At 50.8% G+C, this 9,623-nt stretch overlaps 1 long non-coding RNA gene across 1 annotated transcript; it reads left to right on the plus strand.

Moving 5' to 3' along the window:
• Positions 1-431: 431 nt before the first annotated feature.
• LOC139239308 (uncharacterized) lies at positions 432-9,342 on the plus strand. The gene is made up of 3 exons (XR_011588631.1): positions 432-561; positions 2,712-2,843; positions 9,216-9,342. It is a non-coding gene; the product is annotated as an uncharacterized lncRNA (long non-coding RNA).
• Positions 9,343-9,623: the final 281 nt, after the last annotated feature.

The following is a 9,623-nucleotide window of genomic DNA, read 5'->3' on the forward strand; positions in this document are numbered from 1 at the left end:
GCGCTCCCTCAGCAATGACCCTCCAAAAGTGCGGTGCTCCCTCATTACTGCCCCTCTGACAGTGCCACACTCCCTCAGTACTGCCCCTATGAAAGTGTGGCTCTCCCTCAGTATTGCCCTCTGACAATACAGCACTCCCGAAGTACTGCCCCTCCGACAGTGTGGCGCTCCCTCAGTACTGCCCGTCCGATAGTGCAGCGTTCCCTCAGTACTGCCCCTCCGATAGTGCAGCTTTCCCTCAGTACTGCCCCTCCTACGTTTTCAGCCAATCTTCTCGACACCTGTCCTGTAGCCCCTAACAATCCCTGGGTTCCATGGGCACCATTTGCTCCATGGAACTCTGGGACATCATCCGTCATATGTGAGTCTGGACGGTAAGTCACTGCCAGAAATTTAACCATGAGTGTTCCTTTCTATTTCCTTCTACAGGGACCGAGCAGTTAGTAGAATGGGAGCCAGTTCAAGCAGTTCAAGTATAACTCCAACCGGCTGTGAATGCTCGATGGGCGGTGTAACCACGATCGGCGGTGATAATACGACCGGTGTTAATGTAACTTACCTGTAAGTACCTTCAAAAAAATGTTCTATATATTTATCTTTTGTACAATATCACTGTTTGTAGTTAATAGAAAGTGACAAAGTGACAAGGTTCATGTGTTATAATTTCACTGTACTCTTGTTCAGTTGAATTCTTTAAATGCGTGACTTACGTGGACAACACAAAAGATTTGCCTGCTGTCTATTTTTATGTCAAATGATATCCTGAATCATGCACACTCCTCATTCAAGCAGGTTTCTTGAAAAATCAGACATTTAGCAAGATTTAAATGAATATGTAAACTGCAATAGTGCTTTTGTTAATATTCAGTTCCAATTTAGGATCTGGGGGATTCCCGCTGAGATTAGACACGGGGACCCTTCTATCTTGCCATTCCACCAGTTCCAGATCTGAGCCGGGCCGTAGTTATAGTAAAAAGAAAGCACGTGGTGTGTTCTAATGTGATATTGTTGTTACTCAGTAGGATCATCATCATCATCATCATAGGCAGTCCCTCGGAATCGAGGAAGACTTGCTCCCACTCTTAACATGAGTTCTTAGGTGGCTGAACAGTCCAATACAGGAACCACAGTCCCTGTCACAGGTGGAACAGATAGTCGTTGAGGGAAGGGGTGGGTGGGACTGGTTTGCCGCACGATCCTTCCACTGCCTGCGCTTGGTTTCTGCATGCTCTCGCCGATGACACTCGAGGTGCTCAGCGCCCTCCCGGATGCACTTCCTCCACTTAGGGTGGTCTTTGGCTAGGGACTCCCAGGTGTCAGTAGGGATGTTGCATTTTATCAGGGAGGCTTTGAGGGTGTCTTTGTAACGTTTCATCTGCCACCTTTGGCTCGTTTGCCGTGAAGGAGTTCCGAGTAGAGCGCTTGCTTTGGGAGTCTCGTGTCTGGCATGCGAACAGTGTGGCCTGCCCAGCGGAGCTGATCAAGTGTGGTCAGTGCTTCAATGCTGGGGATGTTGGCCTGGTCGAGGACGCTAACGTTGGTGCGTCTGTCCTCCCAGGAGATCTGTAGGATCTTGCGGAGATATCGTAGGAAAGTTCCAACCACCCTTTCTATTTTAAGGGTGGATATGGAAGTTATTTTTAATAAGTTGTCAGGGTAATAGGGTGACTTACAACAATGGCAAAGTTTCAGTGATGGGAATTGCATCCTATGTAAAGCTCACTGAGAAAGTAAAGATTTATATTGATGTACTGAGCTCTGAGAAAAAGCAGATTTTGAACAAAGTGTGCAGAAGGAATTGAACACCATGTATCACAGACATCACAGTAAAGGAATGACACAAGTGAGCAAATAGTTTGTTGCTATGGGCCATCCACTCCCAGACCTTTCACCACCTCAGGACGGACAAAGTGCTTCACAGCCAATGAAGTACCTTTGCAGTATGGTCACTGTTGTAATGTGGGAAACACGGCAGGCAATTTGTGCACAGCAAGCTCCCACACACAGCAATGTGATAATGAAAAGGTAATCTGTTCCGGGGACGTTGGTGGAGGGATAAATATTGTCCCCAGGACTCTGGGGAGAACTCCCCTGCTCTTCTTCCAATAGTGCTGTGGGAACAGTAAGATACATCTGGGAGGGCAGTCAGGGCCCTGGGTTCAACGTCTCATCCAAAAGACGGCACGTCCGACAGTGCAGCGCTCCCTCAGTACTGCCCCTCTGACAGTACGCTACTCCCTCAGTACTTCCCCTCCGACAGTATGGCGCTTCCTCAGTACTGTCCCTCCGACAGTGTAGCGCTCCCTCAGTACTGCCCCTCCGACAGTGTGGCGCTCCCTCAGTACTGCCCCTCCGACAGTGTGGCGCTCCCTCAGTACTGCCTCTCCGACAGTGCAGTGCTCCTGCAGAACTGTCCCTCCGACATTGCAGCGGTCCCTCAGTACTGCCTCTCCGACAGTGCAGCGCTCCCGCAGAACTGCCCCTCCGCAGAACTGCCCCTCCGACACTGTGGCACTCCCTCGGCACTGCCCCTCTGATGCTTCCTCCCAATCTTCTCTACACCTGTCCTGTAGCCCCTAACATTCCCTGGGTTCCATGGGCACCATTTGCTCCATGGAAATCTGGGACATCATCCGTCATGTGTGAGTCTGGACGGTAAGTCACTGCCAGAAATTTATCCATGGAGGGTTCCTTTCTGTTCTCTTCCACAGGGACCATGCGGTTACCAGAATGGAAGACGGGACAAGCAGTTCAAGTATAACTACAACCGGCTGTGAATGCTCGATGGGTGGTGTAACCACGATCGGCGGTGATAATACGACCGGCGGTAATGTAACTTACCTGTAAGTACCTTATATAAGTATGTTCTATATATCTATCTTTTGTACAATGTCGCTGTTTGTAGTGAATAGAAAGTGACAAGGTGTAACTTCCAGGTTCATGTGTTGTATTTTCACTATACTCTTGATCAGGTTGAATTCTTTAAATGCGTGACTCACCTGGACAACACAAAAGATTTGCCAACTGGGTATTTTTATGTCAAATGATATCCTGAACCATGCACACTCCTCATTCAAGCAGGTTTCTGGAAAAATCAGACATTTAGCAAGATTGAAGACAATATGTAAACTGAAATAGTGCTTTTGTGTCAGCATTAATATTCAGTTCCAATTTTAGGATCTACGGGATTCCCGCTGAGATTAGACACGGGGACCCTTCTATCTTGTCATTCCACCAGTTCCAGATCTGAGCAGGGCTGTAGTTATAGTAAAGAGATAGCACGTGGTGTGTTCTAATGTGATATTGTTGTTACTCAGTAGGATCATCATCATCATCATCATAGGCAGTCCCTCGGAATCGAGGAAGACTTGCTCCCACTCTTAACATGAGTCCTGAGGTGGCTGAACAGTCCAATACGGGAACCACAGTCCCTGTCACAGGTGGGACAGATAGAAGGGGTGGGTGGGACTGGTTTGCCACACGCTCTTTCCGCTACCTGTGCTTGATTTCTGCATGCTCTCAGCGACGAGACTCGAGGTGCTCAGCGCCCTCCCAGATGCACTTCCTCCACTTCGGGCAGTCTTTGGCCAGGGACTCCCAGATGTCAGTGGGGATGTTGCACTTTATCAGGGAGGCTTTGAGGGTGTCCTTGTAACGTTTCCTCTGCCCACCTTTGGCTTGTTTGCCGTGAAGGAGTTCCGAGTAGAGCGCTTGCTTTGGGAGTCTCGTGTCTGGCATGCGAACAGTGTGGCCTGCCCAGCGGAGCTGGTCGAGTGTGGTCAGTGCTTCAAAGCTGGGGATGTTGGCTGGTCGAGGACGCTAACGTTGGTGCATCTGTTCTCCCAGGTGATTTGTCGGATCTTGCGGAGACATAGTACTAAATTTCTAACCACGCTTTCTATTTTAAGGTAAAATACGGAAGTTATTTTTAATAAGTTGACAGGGTAATTGGGTGACTTACAACAATGGCAAAGTTTCAGTGATGGGAATTGCATCCTATGTAAAGCTCACTGAGAAAGCAAAGATTTATATTGAGGTGCTGAGCTCTGAGAAAAAGCAGATTTTGACCAAAGTGTGCAGAAGGAATTGAACACGATGTATCACAGACATCACAGTCAAGGAATGACACAAGTGAGCAAATAGTTTGTTGCTATGGGTCATCTGGCCCTGTTTGAGTTCCTGAAATGGAAGGTATAATCTTCCCCAATGCCAACATCACAAACTTTGATGAGCACAAAATTCACAAAAACCGTGCGGTAAAAATGACTCCGTTGAACAGTAGCCTGGTGCCTCCCTTGCCACCACATTGGACATGCTGCTGCTCTTCCTTCCAGCTAACCGCTGAAACAGGGAAACTCTCACACTCAGTGTTAGCTTTCCCTTTTACAGGCTACAGCCAAAACCCAGCTTCTCCAGTCTCTGCACATAATCCAAGTCCCACATCCCTGGTAACATTCCAGTAAATCTCCTCTGCACTCCATTCAAGGACCTGGGTGTCCTTGTACACCAGTCAGTGAAAGCAAACATGTAGGTGCAGCAAGCAGTTAGGAAGGCAAATGGTATGTTGGCCTTCATTGCAAGAGGATTTGAGTATAGGAGCAAGGATGTCTTACTACAGTTATATAGGGCCTTGATGAGACCGCACCTGGAGTATTGTGTGCAGTTTTGGTCTCCTTACCTAAGGAAGGATATGCTTGCCAGAGAGGGAGTGCAGCGAAGGTTCACCAGACTGATTCCTGGGATGGCAGGACTGTTGTATGAGGAGAGATTGGGTCGACGAGGCCTGTATTCACGAGAGTTTAGAAGAATGAGAGGGGATCTGATTGAAACGTGTAAAATTCTGACTGGGTTGGATAGACTGGATGGAGGGAGTATGTTTCCCCTGGCTGGGAAGTCTAGAACAAGGGGTCACAGTCTCAGGCTATGGGGTAGGAAATTTAGGAGTGAGATGATGAGAAATTTCTTCACTCAGAGGGTGGTAAAGCTGTGGAATTCTTTACCATAGAAAGCTGTGGAGGCCAAGTCACTGAATATATTTAAGAGGGACATAGATAGATTTCTAGAAACAATAGACATTAAGGGGTATGGGGAAAAAAGGGGAATATGGTGTTGAGATAGAGGATCAGCCATGGTCATATTGAATGGCGGTGCAGGCTCGAAGGGCCGAATGGCCTACTCCTGCTCCTATTTTCTATGTTTCTATGTAAGGCCTTGACATCCTTCCTGAAGGGTGGTGCCTATAACTTGATCGAACTGGTTGTCAGACAGGAAGCAAAGAGTCAGAGTAAATGGGTACTTTTCAGAATAGGTTAGGTGGTTGGCAAATGCATTGCAGATGAACTATAATGTGGATAAATGTGAGGTTATCCACTTTGGTGGTAAAAACAGAGAGACAGACTATTATCTGAATGGTGACAGATGAGGAAAAGGGGAGATGCAACGAGACCTGGGTGTCATGGTACATCAGTCATTGAAGGTTGGCATGCAGGTACAGCAGGCGGTTAAGAATGCAAATGGCATGTTGGCCTTCATAGCAAGGGGATTTGAGTAGAGGGGCAGGGAGGTGTTCCTAAAGTTGTACAGTGCCTTGGTGAGGCCACACCTGGAGTATTGTGTACAGTTTTGTTGTCCTATCTTGAGGAAGGATATTCTTGCTATTGAGGGAGTGCAGCGAAGGTTCACCAGACTGATTCCCGGGATGGCGGGACTGACATATCAAGAAAGACTGGATCAACTGGGCTTGTATTCACTGTAGTTCAGAAGAATGAGAGGGGATCTCATAGAAACTTTTAAAATTCTGACGGGTTTTGATGCAGGAAGAATGTTCCCAATGTTGGGGAAGTCCAGAACCAGGAGTCACTGTCTAAGGATAAGGGGTCAGCCATTTAGGACCGAGATGAGGAGAAACTTCTTTACCCAGAGAGTGGTGAACCTGTGGAATTCTCTACCACAGAAAGTTGTTGAGGCCAATTCACTAAATATATTCAAAAAGGAGTTAGATGTAGTCCTTTCTACTAGGGGGATCAAGGGGTATGGCGAGAAAGCAGGAAGGGGGTACTGAAGTTGCATGTTCAGCCATGAAGTCATTCAATGATGGTGCAGACTCGAAGGGCCGAATGGCCTACTCCTGCTCCTATTTTGTATGTTTCTATGTAAGGCCTTGACATCCTTCCTGAAGGGTGGTGCCGATAACTTGATCGAATACTCCAGCTTCGGTCTAACCACTGTTTGATAAGGTGGAAGTAGTAGCAGATGGAATTCAATATCAACATTTAAGTAATAGGGGAGCGGGAGGAGCAGTGTGGTGGTGTACCACTGCAGGGAGCAGCAGGTGCTGGAGCAGGAGGGCGACGGCAGTGAAGTGGGACATCACCACGGTCCAGGTCGGTGATTGGAGCGCGGGCAGGCACAGCAGGAGCGGCGAGGGTCGGGGCGAAGGGGCGGCGAGATACTGTGGAGCAACAAGAATTACTATTACTATTCACACAGTAACAAGGTGCTCACAAATACTTAACATACAGACAAGGAGCAGCTACTCATTATCCCAAAGTCAAGCCTCACTGCCATAAACCGAGTGCCACCATGAAGTACTGCAGACATACAGGGGATCAGAAAGTCACATTTGAATGGCTCAGTGGCTCCAATCGTCTCGCAGCCTCTTTCCATCCAATCTTCAACCTTCCAACTTTTAACCCTTTCAATATTTCCAGCCCGCAGTCGAAGCACAGCGTTGAGAAATGCAGCTTGCACTCCCAGACCTTTCACCACCTCAGGATGGACAAAGTGCTTCACAGCCAATGAAGTACCTTTGCAGTGTGGTCACTGTTGTAATGTGGGAAACACGGCAGGCAATTTGTGCAAAGCTACCACACACAGCAATGTGATCAGGAAAAGATCATCTGTTCCGGGGACGTTGGTGGACGGATAAATATTGTCCCCAGGACACTGGGGAGAACTCCCCTGCTCTTCTTCCAACAGTGCTGTGGGAATAGTAAGGTCCATCTGAGAGGGCAGTCAGGGCCCTGGGTTCAACATCTAATCCAAAAGACGGCACATCCGACAGTGCGGCGCTCCCGCAGTACTGCCCCTCCGACAGTGCGGCACTCCCTCAGTATTGCCCCTCCGACAGTGTGGCGCTGCCTCTCCACTGCCCCTCCGACAGTGCGGCGCTCCCTCAGTATTGCCCCTCCGACAGTACGGCACTCCCTCAGTACTGCCCCTCCGACAGTGCGGCGCTCCCTCAGTACTGCCCCTCCGACAGTGCGGCGTTACCTCAGTAGTGCCCCTCCGACAGTGTGGCGCTTCCTCTCCACTGCCCCTCCGACAGTGCGGCACTCCCTCAGTACTGCCCCTCCAACAGTGCGGCACTCCCTCTCTACTGCCCCTCCGACAGTGCGCCACTCCCTACCTACTGCCCCTCCGACACTGCGATGCTCCCTCAGCACTGCCCCTCCGTCAGTGCGGCACTCCCTCAGTACTGCCCCTCCAACAGTGCAGCGCACCCTCAGTACTGCCCATCCAACAGTGCAGCACTCCCTCAGTACTGGCCCTCCAACAGTGCAGCTCTCCCTCAGTATTGCCCCTCCGACAGTGCGCCGCTCCCTCAGTACTGCCCCTCCGACAGTGCGCCACTCCCTCAGTACTGCTCCTCCAACACTGCGGCGCACCCTCAGTACTGCCCCTCCGACAGTGCGGCACTCCCTCAGTATTGCCCCTCCGACAGTGTGGCGCTGCCTCTCCACTGCCCCTCCGACAGTGCGGCGCTCCCTCAGTATTGCCCCTCCGACAGTACGGCACTCCCTCAGTACTGCCCCTCCAACAGTGCAGCGCACCCTCAGTACTGCCCATCCAACAGTGCAGCACTCCCTCAGTACTGGCCCTCCAACAGTGCAGCTCTCCCTCAGTATTGCCCCTCCGACAGTGCGCCGCTCCCTCAGTACTGCCCCTCCGACAGTGCGCCACTCCCTCAGTACTGCTCCTCCAACACTGCGGCGCACCCTCAGTACTGCCGCTCCGACTGTACGGCGCTCCATCATTATTGCCCCTCCGACGGTGCAGCACTCCCTCAGTACTGCCCTTCCAACAGTGCAGCATGCCCTCAGTACTGCCCCTCCAAGAGTGCGGCGCTCCCTCAGTACTGACCCTTCCAACAGTGCAGCACTCCCTCAGTACTGCCCCTCCGACAGTGCGGCGCTCCCTCATTATTCCCCCTCCGACGGTGCAGCACACCCTCATTACTGCCCCTCCGACAGTGCGGCGCACCCTCATACTGACCCTCCGACAGTGCAGCACTCCCTCAGTACTGACCCTTCCAACAGTGCGACACTCCCTCAGTACTGCCCCTCCGTCAGTGCGGCACTCCCTCAGTACTGCCCCTCCAACAGTGCAGCGCACCCTCAGTACTGCCCATCCAACAGTGCAGCACTCCCTCAGTACTGGCCCTCCAACAGTGCAGCTCTCCCTCAGTATTGCCCCTCCGACAGTGCGCCGCTCCCTCAGTACTGCCCCTCCGACAGTGCGCCACTCCCTCAGTACTGCTCCTCCAACACTGCGGCGCACCCTCAGTACTGCCGCTCCGACTGTACGGCGCTCCATCATTATTGCCCCTCCGACGGTGCAGCACTCCCTCAGTACTGCCCTTCCAACAGTGCAGCATGCCCTCAGTACTGCCCCTCCAAGAGTGCGGCGCTCCCTCAGTACTGACCCTTCCAACAGTGCAGCACTCCCTCAGTACTGCCCCTCCGACAGTGCGGCGCTCCCTCATTATTCCCCCTCCGACGGTGCAGCACACCCTCATTACTGCCCCTCCGACAGTGCGGCGCACCCTCATACTGACCCTCCGACAGTGCAGCACTCCCTCAGTACTGACCCTTCCAACAGTGCGACACTCCCTCAGTACTGCCCCTCCGACAGTGCGGCGCTCCCTCAGTACTGACCCTCCGACAGTGCAGCGCTCCCTCAGTACTGACCCTTCGACAGTGCAGCACTCCCTCAGTACTGACCCTTCGACAGTGCGACACTCCCTCAGTACTGCCTTTCCGACATTTCCATCCAATCTTCTCTACACCTGTCCTGTAGCCCCGAACAATCCCTGGGTTCCATGGGCACCATTTGCTCCATGGAACTCTGGGACATCATCCGTCAGATGTGAGTCTGGACGGTAAGTCACTGCCAGAAATTTATCCATGAGTGTTCCTTTCTATTTCCTTCTACAGGGACCGAGCAGTTAGTAGAATGGGAGCCACTTCAAGCAGTTCAAGTATAACTCCAACCGGCTGTGAATGCTCGATGGGCGGTGTAACCACGATCAGCGGTGATAATACGACCGGTGTTAATGTAACTTATCTGTAAGTACCTTCTATAAGTATCTTCTATATATTTAGCTTTTGTACAATATCACTGCTTGTAGTGAATAGAAAGTGACAAGGTGTAACTTCCAGGTTCATGTGTTGTATTTTCACTGTACTCTTGTTCAGGTTGAATTCTTTAAATGCGTGACTTACGTGGACAACACAAGAGATTTCCCTCCTGGCTATTTTTATGTCAAATGATATCCTGAACCATGCACACTCCTCATTCAAGCAGGTTTCCGGAAAAATCTAATATTTAGCAAGATTTAAATG

This window comes from Pristiophorus japonicus, chromosome 27, assembly GCF_044704955.1.
Source record: "Pristiophorus japonicus isolate sPriJap1 chromosome 27, sPriJap1.hap1, whole genome shotgun sequence".
Lineage (NCBI taxonomy): Eukaryota > Metazoa > Chordata > Chondrichthyes > Pristiophoridae > Pristiophorus > Pristiophorus japonicus.